The sequence below is a fragment of the Halyomorpha halys genome, unplaced genomic scaffold (assembly GCF_000696795.3).
Source record: "Halyomorpha halys isolate HHAL.00 unplaced genomic scaffold, Hhal_1.1 Scaffold473.1, whole genome shotgun sequence".
NCBI classification, from domain to species: domain Eukaryota; kingdom Metazoa; phylum Arthropoda; class Insecta; order Hemiptera; family Pentatomidae; genus Halyomorpha; species Halyomorpha halys.
The window spans coordinates 343,346-360,264 of NW_027113075.1; the positions used below are offsets into that span (position 1 = coordinate 343,346).

At 33.1% G+C, this 16,919-nt stretch overlaps 1 protein-coding gene across 9 annotated transcripts in view; it reads right to left on the reverse strand.

Moving 5' to 3' along the window:
* The window catches only part of LOC106683225 (very long chain fatty acid elongase 7), a 179,093-nt gene that overhangs the window by 36,825 nt on the left and 125,349 nt on the right, over positions 1–16,919 (reverse strand). For 8 of the 9 annotated variants that reach the window (XM_014424570.2, XM_014424572.2, XM_014424566.2 and 5 more), the window contains one exon: positions 15,906–15,950. The exons of the other annotated variant lie outside the window; for it this stretch is intronic. The gene's annotated coding sequence lies outside the window, so the exon portion shown is untranslated. The remainder of the gene's footprint in view (positions 1–15,905; positions 15,951–16,919) is intronic. 9 annotated transcript variants of the gene reach the window in all.

Consider the following 16,919-nt stretch of genomic DNA (forward strand, 5'->3'; position numbering starts at 1 on the left):
AATTAATGTTTTGAGCGATGCTGAGGGTCTTAACTACAATGTGTCTATTAGAACTCAAATATTTAAGTAACTAATCGAAAATTATTGGATAATATATCTCATTGTATTGATTTATACACAATCTGAGGTATAATAGCATTTTAAAACTAGATATTGGGTGACAAAATTTGATACTTTAATTAGTATTTTTCAGTTAGAAACTCACAAAAAAATAAAATTAAAAAACCTGTATAAATGTTTTGGATTTTAAATGCTTAATATGAGTAATATTTTTTTATTTTTTTTTGGAGTAATTTGCTTAGTACAAAATAGACTTGGACTAGAGATGCTAAAATAATTCTCTAAGGATCAAAAATGAATGAAATGGTTATTCATTTGTCTCGAGGGTGCTTCGCCGGACTCACCTCTTCTCAACAATAAGCAGGTTTTTTATCTTTTATAATCTTCAATTTAGTTAACCACAAGTTTTTAGTCATTAGCAAATGTCCTTAATGGTTTAGGATGATTCCTTAATAAGTCATTTAAGATAAGGATAACGATTTTGTCGAATGAAGAGGCCGGATAGTCCAATACATTTTTACGAATTCCTCTTGGTAAGATTCACTCCAGCGAATTGAAGAGACCAGTACCAAGGCCGGTAGTGGCCGACAAAGAGCCACAACTCAATTTGATGATCGATTTAAACCGCATGGAAGAGATTGAGGGAGAATGAACTGACGGTTAAATCCCTACTGCTAGACATCGTAAAAAAAGTGGGAGGTTATTTGCCGACCTGCCATGGTCTAGCTGCTATACTCACAGGTTAGTCTCTCTAGTCTGTAAAACATAGACGGTCTCAGACGAAGTTTGTGAACGATCAGAGTTCTGTTTACTGCTCTTATGTCCAAACTACTCTTATTCCTGTAGTTTGTATTTAATGCAAATTCGTTTACTTATTTCAGTGGTTCCCAACAGGTGGGTCCGGGAAGGGTTCAGCAGCACATATTATTTGAAGAATTATTGTTTAAACTGCTTTATTATTACCATAACTAATATTTTATTTAATGTCAGCTCAAAGATTCTTACTGGTAAATAAATTATCATGGAGCCTCAGAATGCTTTTTTAAGCAGCCTGGGAGTGGGGATGGGCTGCGGATGATTCAATTTCTGGCTTAGTTGGCCTCATACTTCTATAAGAACCACTGACTTATACAATGTTAGCTTATACTAATAGTGGTCCTAATTATGGAACAAAAAGTATTAGTATTACTTACTTTGTAGTTTGTATACTTGTACTTATGAACTAATATTTCATTATGAAACCGTGCCCAGGAAAGCGATTCGCTTAATGTATTATTTTAGTAACTTCATGTTCTTCAACATAAACTAATGGTTCAGACGCTTTGTATTCACCACTGGATTCTCCACTAACACCAACTATACAGTCTTTAACTAATACAGATGTTTCATTCTCTTCTTTCATTCCTTTTTTGGCTTCAGGCACATTAGTAGCATAAGCCTTCACATTTGAATCAACCTTCATGTTCACAACATAAAATCCCTCAGGAGATCTTTTTCAACTATCACGGTATCATTCTTTACAATTTTTACTTTGTATGTAGAAAAAGTCACGTATCCACCTTTCTGTGTTATTTTATCCACAGAAAACAAATTTCTGCTGATATCTGGGATGTACATCACATCTTTCAGTTGATACTTGTCACAACCATTTTGGCTGTCATAGATGCACAGTTGGTCATAGATTCTTGGTTGGACAGTCTTTACTCAGATGTCCTTCTTTAGAGCAAGAAAAATGTTTCCTCTTGTCTGGAGCAGTTCTCCAATTTCTTTTTTACATGTGTTCTAAACGCAACTGGAATGTCTGTTTCCTCAATAGCATTTGTAGAGCGTCTTTCTTCAGCCTTCAGTCTTGTCATTAAATTTGAAAGCGTTTTCCTGTCGGAGTCTGTGCTTTCCCAAGCACATAGAAAGTATTTATACTTTTTAGGGAGTGTCATTATTTTAGAAATGATCATATCATCTGGTATATCATTGCCCAATGATTTTAATCTGAATGCCACATTTTCTATTGAGCTTATGTGGCTTGGCAAGTCTATCCCAGTCTTAAATTTAAAATCAAAGAATTCTTGCCCAAGTTCAAACTTTTGCTGAGAAACATCTCTCTCATAGATGTCACATATTTTGGAACACATTTGACTTGGAGTAGTGAACTTACTACTGGTACTGATATTTGGTGTGGAGAACAAGTCCGGCAAGCGGGCCTAGCTGTCCTTTTTGCCAACTCCCGATGGCTACCTGAGTTGCCGCCGCATACTGACCAAGGTGGGAGTGTCAAGATTCATTCTTCGGGACCGCCGAAAAATGATTGTTTAACTACGACAGGTGGGAATCGAACCCAAAACGTTCCGAACCGAGCGCACTGGAACCTGCGCCCCAGCCCGTATGGCCGTCACGTTCCTTGCAGTAGTGCAAGTCAAAATATGAGTTAATGCTCTCTGATTCACTGTTGTCACTATTAACTTTTGGGCTTTAGCATCATTTAGTATATAAACATTATATTCTTTACTTTGCTGGTTTCTGGGTGGCTCAAAAACTTTAGAAACAACCCGTTGGCTTTTAAGGAGATATTTACCACAAGTTCTCAGGTCCTGTCAATGGCTTGATCTGATTTATTTCATTAAAGCTGTTGAGATCCATTTTTTATTACTGTTTTCACTTAAATGTTATTACTTTACGAAGTATTTGAACTCAAAAAAACAGTACCCCACTCTTTTTATTATCTCAATACAAATTTTTATTTCGCGAACTGCCTGGGCCCATAACCTGTTGGACGCGGGGGTGGTGGACACAAATAAAATGATTTTACTGTTATATTAGTTACGGTTAAATAACACATAACGTTCTAACTATAGTGAGAACAAACAACACAAGTTCACAACCAATCCTTGGCAACCACTAACTGCCAACTCTAGCAACTGGCCGTTAGACCAAGTACATAACGGTTAGAGAACTACAATCGATATATGCACCGTTTGCCACAGAGAAACATGTATACAATAAAAAATGAATTTTTACATCTCACATTAACATACTTATCCTGTAATAGGGAGCAATAGCCGTTACTAAGAGGCCATCATCTGTCAAAAAACCTAACGTAAATGCAAATTTATCATTTTCTAAAAACTACCAATTTATAATTTGTATTCATTATAATTTATTTAAAGGGATGATTTGCTTATGGTAGGCTTTGTTTATGTAACCTACAAAGACACTAATTCTTACCACTACTATTAAAAAAAAAACGTATATACTTGAATTATAGAAAATAATATTGAAGAATAACATGTTTGATAGCAGTATCAAAAAAAAAAAATTATATGCCTGAATTATGGAAGATAATCATAGAGAACATTTTTAGGTATGCAGTTTCAGAAAAAATAAATATAAATGATTTTTTCAAACCCAAAAAATTGGGTTATATCTTATGTTGGGATGTTTTAATAATTACCTGTCGTTATTATTTACTATTGGATGAAATGGAACGTGTTTATTTTTCAATGTTGAAAAAAAAACATAAAATACATATTCTGAATTAAATTACATTTAAAAACATAACCAAAGGAGTTTAAACCACCAACTTTATAGCCATAATGTACAGTAATTTTAAATAACTACAATTTATTTACTATAAATTACAACTATTTATTATCATGTTTCATTTATTTTTTGAGAACATTTCAATGAGTTTCTTTGTTAGGGATTTCCAGACGCCTTCTTGGGGCACATGGAATATAAAATTTTATTGCTACAATATAATATCTTAATTTATATACAATGCAAATATCCATGATAAAAGTATTTTAAAAACCCTAATAAATAGCCAACTGGTATCATGGAGTCCGTACAGTTGATTCACCACGAGTTTTAAAAAATAATTTATCATTTAGTAACGTATTAATTAATTATGAACATATTAAATTATCTGTGACAAGAAAGAGGAAATATTTATAATCTTATCTATCATGATAAGAGTATAATATGATCGGAAAATTTTATTCTGATGCAGGCATTAAGATTCAAAAAATCTAAATTAACTTTTGAGTTATAAATCATCAAAAGGAAGTTCAAGTTCACTGATGATTATATAAATGAAATATAACACTATTTTTTAATATATATTTATCAAATTATTTAATAATAATATAATTGCACATTTCCGGCAGTCTTCGTTCATACTTATTTTTCTGTAGGAATTTGTTAATTGTATACTTCATATAATCATTTAAAAAAATTATTTATTTGTTTTTTCAATTGTGTATCGTGTTATTAGAGAAGACGATAGTATAGGCACTTTTATTTTTATGTGAATGTCGCTGTTGTATTAGATTCAAATATAAATTTAAGTCTTTGATTAATTTCCCAGGAAACTTTGTAAAGTACTTATTTGTATTCTCTTCACTGACCTCACCCCTGATAATCTTCTCCTCATAAATATAATCTACAGTCAATTAGTGACTCATCATTATAAATTTAAAGTCATTTTTCAGTTTTCAAGTCCTGAAGCATCAAAATTCTTTATTAAGTAAAAAAAGTCAAAGTTGGGTTGTAAACTTTAGTGAGGGTAAGAGTGCCCTCATTCATATTACTCCTATATTTTTTTAAAAAAAATATAGAATCTGATAAAAAAAGTCTACATTACAGAATATTTTTTTCGCTTTACATATTGTTTGTTTGTTTTAATCAAACAGCAAAATATTTTTTTTTATTTCCATGAGATATAGCATTCCGAATTCAATGCATTTCGGCATCATGTGAATTAAAATTAAAAATTAATTGAATTAATACAAAAAGGAACTTTGAATTAATACCAAGTAATGCATTTTAGAAGTGAGATTCTATATAATTAGCATCGCTACTTTGAAAAAAATAGTGTTACTACGGGTCTGAATGAGGAGACACAAATATATTTTGTGGAAATGGTATAACTAGATCATAACAATCCCACACAACATAAATCTAGCCGACTAGACAACACTGTCCACAGTAATTAATGCAACTAGATAAAATATTTGAAAAGTCGAGGAATCGGAAATCGGTAGGGAATTTTTTTTTTGACCCATTAGGTACATGTAAAGAAAAAAAAACTTGGAAAAGACGTAATTATCGAGGAGAATAACAAGCTTCATCGTAAATCATATTAGAGCAAAATCTTCGGACTGAATTATCGAAGAGTCCTTCCTGTATTAAAATCAGGTGCTGTATTACTTACCACTCTCTATCCAGTACAAATGTTTCAATGATGCCTCTTGTAAAACGATATTCTATAATGCGCTCTCTCAGTGATAAAAGGTTGTGACTTCCTGTCTTAGGAAGTATTGGGTTGTACAATAAGTTCGTAGCATTTTTAATATTTCAATTTATTCCTTTCTGTGTCTATAAAATCATGTTTACTTGGTCAATAATGTTTATATACCCTAAAAAAGGATTAGTTAAGGTGCTTTTATGCATCAGTTTCGACCGAGATTCCTTATCTTTAAGTGATATTTTGCTTGCTCAAAATGGAAGAGAAAAAAATTCATTTTCACCATTTAATTTTTGATTTCCAAAAAGGAAAATCCGCTGCACAGGAGGTTAAAAAAATTTTCATTGTGTATGGCGATGATGCCTTAGGAGGAAACACCGTCCGTAAGTTGTTCGATCGGTTCAGAACCGGAAATTTTGATTTGGAAGACGCTAAGCGCTCCTTCAACTGTTGATGATGACCTAATTCAAGCATTGGTCACAGACAACCCTCTTCGACACGGACATCACAGAAGCGCTTAACATATCTCATGCAAGTGTCTCAAAGCATTTGGGGGCTGCGGGATTCTCAAAGTGGTATATGGGTTCCTCACAATTAGATGGAAAATAATTTATTGGACCGCATATCCATTAGAGATTTCCTCCTGAAACGCAATGTTAAAGATCCGTTTTTAAAGAAGTTGATCACTGGAGATGAAAATTGGGTCCTGCACAATAAAATTGTGAGGAAAAAGCTTAAAACCAGGATTGCATCCAAAAAAAATTATGCTGTGCATTTGGTGGGATTGGAAAGGTGTCCTTTATTTTGAGCTCCTCCCGCCCAACCAGACCATTAATTCTGCAGTATACTGTGCCCAGTTGGAACAATTAAAGGCAGCAGTTAAGCAAAAGCGTCCAGCATTGGCTAATCGCATGGGTATAGTTTTCCATCACGATAACGCTCGTCTTCACTTGTCTTTGCAGCCCCAGCAGAAATTATTGGAGTTTGGCTGAGATGTGATCCCCCACCCAACCTATTCACCAGACCTTCCCCCAACAGATTTTCACTTATCAATTATTACTTCGGGCCCTCCAAAAATCTCTTAACGGGAAACACTTCAATTCGGTCGAGAACTGCAAAACGCACATAGAGAAGTTCATTGCGCATAAATCTGAGAAGTTCTGAGAGGACAGAATTAAAAAAAATACCTGAAAGAGGGCAACTTGTAATAGATGAAAATGGGTCATATATAATTGATTGAAAATATTTACAAGAATCTGAAGTTTTTATTGAAATCACTTGTAAAAAACGCTACGAACTTATTTCACAATACAGATAATAGTAAGTAATCGAAATAACAGATAATAGTAAACAAACGATATAGGAAATACTTGACCATTTTAGATTTATTCTCGTTTTAGAAATTTGTAAAGATATACACTACAGTCGCCAAACTTTATAATAATTATGAATAAAAAAAAGAGCAAATACACAATAAATATTGATGGGATATAATTAGAATATCTCCAACACAGAGCCCCATTTTCCTCAAATAAAAATAAAGAACAAAATAACCAACGTTTCGCCAATTTAGGTGTCGCCTGAATGAATAAAAGCGAATAACACATAAATAAAGAAACGATCACATATCGTACATCAATAACCAAAAGAAACCCATTAATCCCATAGTGAGTGCACATTACTTCAGAATATCTTAACCCATACTTTTCCTATGATATAATAACTTTATTTAAAATACTATTTCAAGGGCACAAACTTCACAATATTTATTTCTACGTACAGGCATAGACAATTTGACTTCTATCTTCTATTTTGTATGTCAATATTTCAGACATTTATTCATTCTCAAAACCTAAATTGTTTTATCAAAAATGTAACAGAACAATAATGATTTATTAATCTTCCAATACTCTTAATCAAAATAATATGAACAATTTATATTTTTTTGCATTGACATTTTAAATAAACTTTAACAATTATACAAACAAATGAATGAGTGGCCAAAAATATGTCATTGCTTTTAATTGTTATTTAGGAATTATTACACCCTCCCCACTATTTTTGAAATTAGCGAATCTAAATATTTGTTCGGCTTAAGTACTCAAAGGTTCTTATAAATAAATATTGTGTAAATTTATTGATAATATTCACTCACCAATTCAGAATAAACAATCCTTTCTAACTCATTGTTAAAGCTAACATATTTCACATAAATTATCATATCGATGGTCCTCTAATAACCCGAAAAATATTATTATTATATATAATTATTAATGACCATCGAAGTAATACTTTTAAGGAAGTACCGTTGCATATTTTAAGGTATTGAAGATGCGAATTCTTCTGCGAAAACTGCCCCCAATCAGCCAAATCATATGGTGTGGAAGTAATGAGTTAATCACCATCAACGGTTATTTGGTGAATGAGGCAGCCTGCAATGGGCAACCAGACGACTGGTTTGCCCCTCAGGTCCATTAGAGAAATGGCACCCGGGATTTCCCAAGGACAAGGCCAGGATTTTTTCATTTTAAAGCAGTGGGAGTCAGGGGTCTATTTTATTGTGGATACTCTAAAAAATAGCATCGATACAAACAGAACTTTCTTATAGCCAGTAAAAAAGACATTTATTTTGTGTTAATCAATTTAGAATTTAAAATTTAAACAATATTTAACACCTAAAACATCAAAACAAAAAACATTCAATACAGGAATTTACTCAGCCACATATACAATGGCATACCTACAAACCAAGCGAATTTATTTTTAGAAAATTTTTAATAAGAAAAATAATTGAAAAAAAAAATAAAATCTCAGCAATTTAAAACTTAAAATCTATGTTTTCTTTCTCTATAATTACTCATACATTCTGAGCCAAAACCTACAAAAAAATAATAAAAATAAAATAAGATAGGAAAGATAAAAAATGGGCTCATTCACTTAACATTTTAATTGATTTTTTTAATTATTATTATACCTCTTGTAAATTGTTGTTGCAGTTCAATGACCCGCTTCTGAGTTTATTTGTACCTAAATTTAATTTGCATTGTATTGTATATAAATGATTTTGTTATTATTCAATCAGTTTTTCTTAAATTGATTATATTTTTTATTTGTTTGTCTATTTTCTTGTTTCATTTGATTTAATTTTGTAGTATACTATTGTAGTATTATGATTTTTTTTTTGTTATTTTTCTGTATGTATGATATCAATGAATAATTATTGAACGCTAACACTTATTGCCCATAATTTCAGCAGATTGTATTATTATTATTATTATTATTATTACTATTATTATTAAATAAAACAGTATTTAAGATGAAACAATTTTATTATCATTATTTTTTTAAACCGAAAGATAACGAGATATAGTAAAAGCATTATACATAAGGATAATAAAGAAGAATATATGAACAATATCACTTTGTCTTAGCTAACAATTTTCAGATGATTTTTTTTTTCTTAATTTAGAAAACATTATGAACTTAAAAATGACCATAACAAAATATCCAAAAAAATGTATTTTTTGAGTTATTAACAAATAAATCTCAGTTTTCTCCATAAATTTTGTTCCTACTTTTTCAAAATTGTTTGGCTTTTTAAAATTTGGTACACAGGTCCCAAAAGTCGATACCAAGCAAAACTAACAATAATAAACAAAATAGGTTAACCCTTTCAATATATAAGACTTAATATATATATGTAAGTTATGATAGGATAAAGCAAATTGTCCGCCTTAATACTTTAATATTAATTTTATTTTTGTTCTTGCGCGACTTTAATATTACTGTGTAATATCTTATCGCGATTTTAATATCTATTGCTATTCGAAGATATTGTGTAAAAAGTTTTCTTTTTTTTAGTTTCCTACCATCCTAATGAAGTAATAACGTTTAGACACGATATTTTTTTTGTGCGTGTGTGTTTTCTATTCTGTTGTTCTGTAATTTTATTTATTTCTGTACAAGAGGGTTGAGGAAAATGTAACATAGAAGTTAAGTTTATTTATGTACTGTTTTGTTAAGTTTATACTACAGCGTTTTATTGAGTATTTTTGTATTTCTAAATTTTTCTTATTTAGTGTAAGAAAATTATTTAATAAACTAGTAGGGGGAGTTATGATAGGTGTCCGCTTTAATACTCCCTACCATTGTAAATAAACATCTGAAATGTATTTAAGGAGCATTATCTCCAGAAATATACCAGTGTTATTTCAGACTAATTGGGTACCGTTACTCTGCCCTAATCCTTACTTTTTTTTCATCGTTATAGTTCCGACAACTCATGAGTGGAGCCGAAACCCCTTCGCTTTGTTCACTTGTTTCTTTTTTTAAGTTAGTCCAGTATATATTTTGTTCTCACATTTATTTTTCTTCTCTCTTCTCTCTCTTTCCCTTCTTCTTTTATTTTTTTTTTCGATTGTTCTCACTGATAATGGATGCAGCTGGCAACCCGATAGTGCGAGCCGCGGTGTTGAACGTTCCGTCAAATGGGCCTTTGGCTCCCGTAGTCGCCCATGGTACAGGAAGAAGCCGTGGCCTCAGTGGCCCCAGCTCCAAAAATATCTTCTATACCGGACACAACTCTGGCGGTGGCTCACGCAAATGCCTTGGCGATGATGAAAGCCAGAGCGACAACTTCGCAAGACTTAAGGGAGGCCATCTCAGACCTGGACGGTTCACGAGCGAAGTCAGTGTGCTGAATAATTTTATCAAGGGAGGTGATCGAGTTATGGAGAGGCTGGAGACGAAAGAACCCCATAACATTTTGGAACGAGCCGATGCTGTCTCATTAAAAGCGGCCCTGATCTGTCGAGGCAAGAGGAGCGCGTTAAATCAGATCCAGGCAGACGAGGAAACATCGTGACCCACTGTGAAGAGATTGAAGAAGGCAGGTGGACCCCGGAAGAACATAGATTTCACGTATTTAGGGAGAGATAACGACCTACGCAGACAAATGCTCAATACTAAAAGTGTAATCAGCCAAGGAAACGAATAAGAAGGAAGGCTTACACAGAGAGGGCACGTTCACTGAGTGCGCTCAGGAGATGGTTGATGTCAGCGCACGGGAGGAAGTGACGTGCTCTCGCCCAAGGAGTACTGAGACGCACTGGAGAAGGAGATAACATATGGAAGTCGACAGATATAGAGACACAGGAGAGAGGAAGCCGACCCAGGTCAGACGTAGGAAAGAGGAACAACAGGGTGGTAAAACGGGACACTTAGTGGCCGTACTCTATGCTTTGAGTGCGTAAATGAGGTGCACATAGCTAAGTACTGTCCACATATATATCGCCTATGGAAATCAATGTCCCGTGAGTGAGAAAAAGACATAGACCGCAGAGATCAGCTGGATCCTCCAGTGAAACGTAAGAAGCGTCGAAAGCATCAGGAACAGAGGTAGAAGGCAGAGGAAGGAAACGCACTGGCGGAGTAAGACGTAGATGGAAGCAAGTAGGCGAAAGGAGGAGGTCTTACGAAGATCTGAGGAGGGTGCCAGCAGAGGGACGACCTCACGTTACTGCACTACAACGTGAAGGGGGAACGCAGCGGTCTGTCTATCAACCTGTAAGAGGCGTGACATGGTGAATACCGGGAGTTCGTATATGATCCTGAGTCGAGAGACGCATGAGAAGTTGAACGACAGCAAGAAGACACTCCAGATATGTAAATGTCAATGGCAACTAATTGCCTTGGGTGGCCTCTGTAATGTGGAAGGGGAAATCGACATTGACCTGAGTAAATGGGAAGTTTAGGGAGACTTAAACGTCCATAGTGTGCAATAGATGCCGCTAGGATATCAGACTATCATAGTATGTGACCTATTAATGAAGGCGCGAGCTGAGAAAACGAGAAGACGGATGGAACATCCAAATAGGGAGATAATGTTTGGGGGCCAACAAGTTCTAGGAGGAAAACAGGTGGTCGCAATAAACCAGGGATAATAATAAATAATTGGAAATTATAAGACGGTAGGAATGAGTGATAACTAGCAACTAGATCGACCGAGTGAGAGACCTTGATCTTCCATGGTTGCACCACGAATCTGGTTGAGAACACATTCAATACTCTAGAGACCTAGGTACTTAATTAAAATACCATATATGACTAGGAGTCGAAAAAAAAAGTTTGTGTGGTCAGCATTTACGCTCCACCGTCTTGTTTGTTCCCTAACACAATAAATATCAAATTACCAACTTTAGGGAGGCTTGGTGTGCGCCAATCGGGTTTCCTAACCCTAGACTTTCCTAATCCCCGGTTGATGTAAAATAAATTATTCGCCACTACTGGACTCAAACCCAGTAAAGGGTACCATGCCTTGGGAAAAAATAAAACAAACACTGAGCGATCTCATCCAATATTCATCTACTATATTGATAAAAGGTGATAATAATTCATTTGTCATGTAAATATTTCATAATTTATAAAATTCCGTTTGGTGTTCCAAACTATTAAGAGTAGAATAGTTTAGTTACAATTTAGCTGATCTTTCAAATAAAAAAGATCACTTAATTTAATCGTTCTATTGTTGTTGTTCCCTTTCTTCTTATACTTCCTATCGTTCACTTTCTATGATACTAACGTAGCAGCTAGACTAGAAATTTAAATTATATTAACTAAGATTTCGTAATCTTTAAAACTTAATTGTACTTAATTAGTCAAAATATAAATGTATCAAATTCATGACAAGAAAATATAGTACATATCGTTAACTATTCAATCTTCGTGCTAGTAATTGTTAATTAAACTTAATAATTTCTTTAAATTTATTTCAGTATATCTAAGTAAAGTATTGAGATTTTTATGTCAAGAGGGTAGATTGGGATTAGTTTTAGGTCCATGACTTCCATAAAAAAAACTCCTTCCTAGATTACTCTAAATCAAACCTGCGATAACTAATGATACAATTTAAATTTAAGCATCAAAATCTTTTACCTCGTACAATATGGTCGGACCTCTTTCAAAGTCCACGTTTAGAAATAAATTCTGTAGCCGTCTTTTGGACGTATTCCAGATTGCGTTGGCTGAATTCACCCTTTGCCAGAATCTTATACAACAGTTTCTAGCCTCATCCGCAATATTTTCCAAAGAATCGTGCAATTCCAAAGTTTCACACTGAATTGAATGGAACAAGGCAGCCTTGTTTGAAAGTCTTCTTATTTTGCAAGCGAATAATTTCGTTCTAAACTTTCGTTTTATTCAGCCAGACATCCATTCGTAATCTTTGTCAAGTGAGTATTACATTAAGAGGGAGGATGCTTTTAAATAGTTTGAGAAAATAAGATTTCAGGAGTAGATTTTGCTATAAAGTAACATAAGTAGAATGTTAGGAGCTCAATAGATAATTATTGTCGACTTTAAGTTTATACATTATAATAAACATCACCCATGTTGCAACATGTTTAAAACAGGAAGTTGATGCTTAAGTAACTTAGATTATCATTCACAAAGCTTCCTATAAAGATTTTGAATTACCAGTTTACCTTCGATTTTTTTGTTATTAAATAAAAAAAAGTCAAGGAAAAAGCTGTTAGTTCTAGAGCATTTTTTATGGCGGTATGGTGAGTTTTTTTATCAAGATTTGTCTGATGTTTTTTTTATGTCCTTGTATTTAAAATAACAAAGTTTTAGTTCCATTCTTACAAAGATTGTTGTAATGGATATAACTTTATCTTTTTTTCTCCTATTTTAATTTTTTATAGTTTTTTTTTTTTTATCCTACCGCCTCATAAAATAGTTTTGTGGTTGCATCTATTGAAACCTAATAAACATAAAATTTTCTTCGAAATTTCATACACAGAATTAATGAACAGGACGTATTCAGTATAAGGAATTACAACGTAATTCATAAAAAATGTTCACTTTATTTGAGAAATTTCGTCCAAAAAATCTCAGTGTATAATATCTGTTTATACTAAGATCTTTGAGTACCCCTAGAGTCTCAAAATTAATCTTTTAACAATTCATTAAAAACTAACAATTTCACTGCGAGCACATTGCCTTTAAACTAGCCGACATTGAGTACTAAATAAACAGACACATAGAGATGAAATGGATCCATTGCAAAAAAAAAAAATTGCAAAAACCGGATAAGTCTGACTCGTACCTAAAAACCACTTCAAACATTAATTTAAATTAGAAGGTCCTGTGAGAAGATGGGCACTTTTCAGACGCCTCAGAGGATTATCGGGAATTGTTAAGGATGAGAGATTAAGAACTAATGAGTAAGGATGGGTAAGGAGTTTGGAATGAAAAGACGCATATCTGTTTTAGGCCAAATCTGCAACGAATGGGCTGTCAAGGTCTTTGTGGATGAGTTTATTTGTAACATAATAAGGAGGATCAAGGATTTTACGTAGGATTATGGATTGGATTCGGGAGGAATTTAATGGTTTGGTAGAGACCCAGAGCTCAATTCCATATGTCCAAATTGGTCTGAGAGTCAGACAAGCAAAATATAGATAAAGACCTTAAATGTAACATCATTAAATTTTAGAAACCGGATACCCTCTCGGGTAGTAATAATATCCGGAATTTCCAAAGGAATTCAAGATTGTCTGGTTTTCCCCGGCTATAATTTTACGGATAGATTTCTTTTTTTTAGTAATTTGAGTGGACAAAACGAAGACATCTACCGACCTTGAATTGAAGTTCCTATCATTGCAAAATTAACAATTGTGAAGATCGGAAACCGAGAGAGATTGAGCCTTAGTGAGTAGTTGTGTTCGATCGCCTCCTTATCTAGGAGGCTTTGTAACAGTGTCAAGGACCTCTAAAGTGAATTTTTCGATAATGTGTCAAGTTGCACAAGACATCCTTCTCAATCCTTTCTTCTTTTTTTCTTTCTTCCTTCAGGATGTGGAGAAGTTCTTTTATCTGACACTCTCATTCAGTCCCTTATGGCTTTTGACCCTGGCCTCCGAGAAATCAGGCAATGGACCATGAATCTTGTTTTTGTTCCTTCATTCTAAATTAAGGGTTTTTATTAAACTTTTACGACTCATTATTACTTTCAAGAAAGGATTAATAAGTAGTTAAATAATTGAAAAACGAACAGGCTTACAAAGAACATATAATTGAATAATCTACTTGTGGCTTCGTACAATTACTACAAGGAAAATAGAAAGAGTGACTTAAAAAGCAGACAGATTTTACACAGAAAACTCATTGACAAGATCAGAGCACGTGATTAGCAAAATATCAAGGCACCACATTAACAGAGATATATTTATTAAATGATAACGAAACAGTATATAGAAAAAAAAGGACTCCATTCATGGATTTCAGTTCCCTTAAAGGCCTTGAATTACATTTGAGGTCAAGTTCGTGGTATATCACCTTCAGATGTCAGGTGAAAGTGTATTCCTTTCGTTTTGAGAGGAAGTTAGAGAAAAATGAAATATCAAAGCAACCTATTTAATCGATGAGAAACATTTTTTCCTAAGTTTGAAAGGTTCCAAACACACATTTCTCGAAATCCTCAATACATCTCCCTTATTATTTATTAATACAAACCATAGAAACTTTCTGAAAGTATTATATATTCCATATAATATTGTTCAACACAAATACTACAATTGGTTTAATTATGACAATTCAGATTGCAAAAAAAATTAATAAAATTTTATGACTTATTTTCACAATATACTAGTGTATCTCTTTGCTACTTGCCACATTTTCTCTAAATTTCGGTTGTATAGATCAGAAAATTCTTAAATACAGTTAAAAAATAAAATCCTAATAAAAAATGTACATACGTTTTCTACCACCGTCTACTAAACCAAATATTAATAAGAAACAAAAATTGTTACATTCAATAAAAAATAAACTTAAAAAATATGGAACTAATTAACTAAATAAATAATACAATTAAAAAAAATAATGTTCACTTTTTTAATCAATGAAAAATGCAATCACCTATGATAATTAAGGTCAGATTTAAATAAATGAATCAAGGAAATAACGGCATTTGGCGGTTCACACATCGGATCAAAAAAGCAACAGATATAAATTAGTCAGTCGATTAAATTTTATTTAATATAAGAATTCGGAAAATAGTAATTATTGTATACATTCGGTAATTCGAATTTAATGCTTTCACACTGAAAAAGACGACCGTTTTGAAAAAAAAAAAAGATTTTAACAATGTCTGGTCCTGAAAGTATCCATATTAGAGACTGTATAACACCTGGTTTTGTCTTTTCCACGTAATAAAGAGTTTATAACGATTAACATCTAATAATCAATGAATAACAAGATTACTGAGAATCAATAGCACTTGCAAAAAACTAGCTATTGGAAGTATTTGGAATTCTAATATTATTGTAATAATATTAGTATGAGTAACTAGACGAAATGTATTACAAATAGAAACTATGACTGATCATTGACATTAATTATTTAATAAATTGTAGTTGTATTTATCAAAATATACATTGTTTTACGATTAGATTGCAGAAAAAAACGTAAATTTTTAACAAATGACGGATTCATTAATTAAATTATTTGTCAAAATTTCTGAAAAATGCAGCAAGTATCAGAAATAAATTTAAATAAAAATGTTGCTTTAATATAATTAGTATTGACAATTATAAAAACGTCTCACCAGTAGTAGAATGGCGTCCGTCCCCAGCTGCAGCACGTCTTATATCTGAAAAGAAATGGTCAACGTTACTCAACATCATACCAACTCAACCACTTCATCTATACACTAGGGGTGTCATTCAGGCTAAAGCTACTCATTTACAAAATATACTACGACAAGCACTTCTACATAGTGCACCTCTACTACATTTCCTATACCCAACAGTCCTATACCAGAACAGCACACTACAGAAGATCCGCAGAGGAACATCACTAAAAAGACTAAGCATGATGCACATTCACAACGAACTACAGCTAGAAAGTGTACAACACATCACACGGAGACACATCAAGTTCTTCGACAGTCTCCCTGCATCCTTCAATCCATTCTTCCAATCAGTCACCCCACCCCTCCTTCCTGCGAGGTGGCAGGGCAGGAAAGGTTCCAAAAACCCTATAAACATTACCCTATAACTTCTTTCTTCTCTTGCACCTCTCACCCCTCCCCTAGTATTTTTTTTCGACTTCTGACTGTTATTTTTTATTATATTTCGTCTATAAATATTAACTGTTTATATTTTCTCTTATCTGCTTAATCAACATGAGGAGGCCCACCACCTCCAAATAGTTGTAGTAGATTCTTATGGAACGGACACATCAAGATAAGTATTTCACCGTATACCTTCAAGTACCATTGGTACAGAAAAGTAATATCCAATCTGAATTATGTAACCATACGTAATACAATTTATTAATTTCGTGTTTTTTCTGTTTTAGAGGGATCGGAAAAAATTACTCAATATAACTTTTGTTAAAACAATCGATATTATGTTAGGAATTTTTATAGCATAATTATAAAAAAATAAAAAAGTATGTAACTTGGAAAAGGCCACGCCGCAGTTAAATACAAATCCGTTGCAATATAATGCATATCTACATTATTTTTTTTTTCCCTCGGACAAAACTCATTACAATAAAAGAAAACACAGAATACAACATTTCCAGAACTTAACAGAAAACTTAAATACCACTGACA